The 4,055-nt window shown below is 45.3% G+C and overlaps 1 pseudogene; it reads left to right on the top strand.

Moving 5' to 3' along the window:
* The first annotated feature begins 736 nt into the window (after window positions 1-736).
* On the top strand, window positions 737-2,710 carry LOC100763627 (annotated as a pseudogene).
* The last annotated feature ends 1,345 nt before the right edge of the window (window positions 2,711-4,055 follow it).

The raw sequence follows: 4,055 nt of genomic DNA, 5'->3' as shown, positions 1-4,055 counted from the left end.
AGCTGAAAAACTTGGACACAAGCATAAACTACTTAGAGACTAAAAAGTAAACCACTGCCGATAGACTGGGGAGGGGAGACAGCAGAACAACCGATTTCAAGAGGTGGGCTTCCTGGATGATGTTCTCTCTTCTGACTTTGACCCGACAAGCAGTCCTGCTGAAGAACTGTGTCCCAACCAGGACCTTAAAAGACCAAAGGAAAACTGAGCCAAGAACCTGTGGGAAAGATTTCTGGGAGCTAAAAAGTATGGCGATCTGAGAGAGGGGCAGCTGGACAAAGGGATGCATTCATCCTGCCTCCGGTTCCAATATCTTCCTGCAGCTGGGCTTGTGCAGCATAGCGTGAAGACTGAAGAATCCAGGTTAAAATGCCATCCACTGTTCTGCCCTGACATGCTACATACATGAGGCTGGCCCAAGGGGGCACAGGGAATGTTTTAAAAGCTAGGCTTTCCTTGAAACCACTATCAGCAAAGGGCAAGAGAAAACTTTGAGTCTAAGTAGGCTGATTACCAGCTAATAAAATAAATAAACAATCTCCCTGGAAAGAAAGAAGACCAAAATATTTGTAAAGTAATGCTTTAAATGTCTAAAAGGCAATTTAAAAGTACTTGATAGTCAAAAGGTCAGGACAGTGTGATCAGCTCTCAGGGAAAACACATTCTGCATGTGCAAACTCAGATGATCCAGACCACAGGATCAGCAAGGACTTTAAGAGCTGTTACAAACACTCCCATGAGGCAAAGGCTTCTTAGAAAGGAGGTGCTGGAGCTGCTGGCCCACGTGTGTGAATTGTTATTATGGAAGTCAAAGAGAAGAAAAAAAATCACAGGAAAAAGTCCAAAGACAGTACAAGGAAAGAATAGATTTCATAAAAACAGTGATTCTGGTTCTTCAAAGACATTCTCACAGAAAGTTGTCAAGGAAGATGGCCCTAAAGTCACATCTAATAACTTTGAGAAAGGTGCCACAAAACCTGGCAAAAGGGGTGTGAAGCAATTCAAGGGGGCAAAGGACCGAAGGACAAACTCCAGAAGCCAAATACATTCAACAAGAAGAGGAAGTCCCCCTCCCAGAAGGTAAAAGCGTTGAATCAGCAGCCAAGAAACCCAAATGGGATGACTTCAAAAAGAAGAAAGAGCGGAAGCAGAGCAGGCAGCTCAGTGATAAGACCAACTATGACATCGTGGTTTGAGAAAGCTTGAGAAAAGACTGTGATAAAAAAGAAGGAAGCTGCTGAGTGGTTTGCAGAAGTTGATTCAAGGGAAAATTAAAACTATTGCCTTTGCACATGACTCAACACACGTGAAGCAGTGCTTCATTCAGTATGGGAATGAAGAACAGAGGAAGCAGGCTTTTGAAGAACTACAAGGTGACTTGGTTGAACTAAGTAAAGCCAAATATTCCAGGAATATTGTGAAGAAATTTCTCATGTATGGAAGTAAACCACAGATAGCAGAGGTAATCAGAAGTTTTAAAGGTCACATGAGGAAGATGCTGCGACATTCAGAGGCATCGGCCACCGTGGAGTATGCGTACAATGACAAAGCCATTTTGGAACAGAGAAACATGCTAACAGAGGAGCTCTATGGGAACGCTTTTAAGCTTTACTAGTCGGCAGATCACCCAACTCTGGACAAGGTGTTGGAGATGCAGCTGGGAAAGCTAGAGCTTATTACGGATGAAATGAAGCAGATTCTGACTCCGATGGTCCAGAAGGAAGCTGTGACTAAGTACTCCCTGGTTCATAAAGTGTTCTTGGACTTTTTTACCTACGCACCCCCAAAACTTTGATCAGAATTAATTGAAGCCATCCGCAAAGCAGTGGTATACCTGGCCCACACACAAGATGGCGCCAGAGTGGCCATGTCCTGCTTGCGGCATGGTACACCCAAGGACAGGGAAGTGATCGTGAAAACAATGAAGACATACGTTGAAAAGGTGGCCAATGGCCAATACTCTCATTTGGTTTTACTGGCAGCATTTGATTGTATTGATGACACTAAGCTTGTGAAGCAGATAATCATATCAGAAATAATCAGTTCCTTACCCAGCATAGTAAATGACAAATATGAGAGGAAAGTCCTGCTGTATTTGCTGAGTCCTAGAGATCATGCCCACACAGTTCGAGAAATCATCGAGCTTCTGCAGAAGGGTGATGGCAATGCACACAGTAAGAAAGACACTGCCATCCTCCAGAGTGAGCTCTTGGAATCCATCTCTCCAGCTTTGCTAAACCACCTGCAAGGACACGCTGGAAAGGCGGTGCTCGACAAGTCTGCATGTGTGTTGGTGTCTGACATCCTGGGATCTGCTACTGGAGATGTTCAGCCTGCCATCGCCAGTTTGGCAGCAGTAGAACTACATCCTGGTGGCAAGGATGGAGAGCTTCGTGTTGCTGAGCATCCTGCAGGACATCTCGTTCTCAAGTGGGTAATAGAGCAAGATTAAAAAGATGAAAGACAATGGAAGAGAAGGTTGTTTTGCAAAAACCCTTACAGAGCGTGTTGGCATGAAGAACCTCAAGTCCTGGGCCAGCATCAATCGAGGGGCCATTATGTGTTCCAGCCTTCTACAGAGCTGTGACCAGGAAGTTGTAAACAAAGTCATAGCTGGACTGAAAAGCCTGATTCCAACGTTGGAAAAAAAAAAAAAAAAAAAAGCACCAGCAGAGGAGTGGAAACTCTGCTAGAAAAGCTGACTGCATAGGTGTGCCGGACAAGCAAGCTGGAACCTGCTTCCCACAAAGAAGAAGGGCGGATCCACCGTACTCAAAAGTGGACACTCTAAACATGTATTCTTTGTTAAAGGACCTATTTATATAAAAATGTTTCTAAAAGACACTTTTTGCTTAACGCCAACTTTCTGACCTGTCAGGCCAAGCACTGCACAGATCACAGGGTAACATCAGACTGATGAGTGCCTGGATGTGTGCAATGTGGTTGAATGCCTTGATTTAGGAAAGGAGACAACTACAGACTGAGTAGACTTCCTGGGAAAGGTGGACTTTCGAGGACTTCAATGACAAAAGGGCATGAAAGAGCCACATGGAATGTGTGTGGTGGGGGCAGTAAAGTGAACTGCCCCCAGTGGCAGCCTGTGCTGGGGACAGCTGCTTCTCCAGCTGCTGTGCAGACTGAGTTCAGTCGGGTTTGCTTTGAAAGCTGCTCTGGTAAGTTCAGCATATGGAGGAGTTAGGAGATCATGTATCATTACTAAGTTCAAGGTTGCTGGGAAAGTCTTATTTCTGCATTTGTGCCTTCAGATTAGGTGTCTTGTGATAGGGATTCTCCCTTGGGTCAGTCCCTAAAATTATAGCCCTTAGGGTGAGTATGAGGGCTAGTGTGTTAAAGTGAGAGGTTTGAGTGCAAGTAGGCTGTTTGGTTTTTAAAAGAACAGGTGGCTCTCAGCACCAAAGCTAGAGAAGGTCTGTAGACCTCCTGGCAGGCTTCTGTAGTACAGAACCTTGTCCTTCCTCCAGGTGTAATGAGACATCTGTCTGGCCTGTGAGTATTTATTCCCTCTGGGGAATTGGCTGTGCCTGACCTGCCCTGACTTCAAGGTCCCGGGACTACTAATGTGGCTTCTGGGACTCTCCTGCAAGAATATATTAAACCCTTTCCAAAGGCTTGACACCAGTCTGCTATTGGTTGGATTCTCTGGACAGAGCTAGCCAATAAGAAGCCCTAGCAACCAGCCAACAGTTTCATAATAAAACAGTGTCTGTATGTTTATTTGAGGCCCAAGGGCAGCTGGACCAGCCAAGACAAAGAACCTCTCATTACACACATAAGTGACAGATATTTATGTTCCAGGTGACTCTAAAGGAGGGCCTTCTGAGAAGTTCTTCATAGTACACACAAGATGTTAGACCCCCAGAAAACTCAGGTATCCGGGGTCCCAGGCCATGACCGCGGTCACCCCAATCACCAGGCAGATTCGAGAGCTTGCTGCAAACTGCATGAGGCTTTATTGTAATTTAACAAGCTAACCCCATGTTAGCTCGGGTCTTTTGTCCACCCACCATGGTGGTTGGCTACAAAAGACAGCTCTT

The sequence above is a fragment of the Cricetulus griseus genome, chromosome 4 (genome assembly GCF_003668045.3).
Source record: "Cricetulus griseus strain 17A/GY chromosome 4, alternate assembly CriGri-PICRH-1.0, whole genome shotgun sequence".
Taxonomy (NCBI): domain Eukaryota; kingdom Metazoa; phylum Chordata; class Mammalia; order Rodentia; family Cricetidae; genus Cricetulus; species Cricetulus griseus.
Note: the sequence above shows the minus strand (reverse complement) of the source record. Positions and strands in the feature narration are given on the sequence as shown.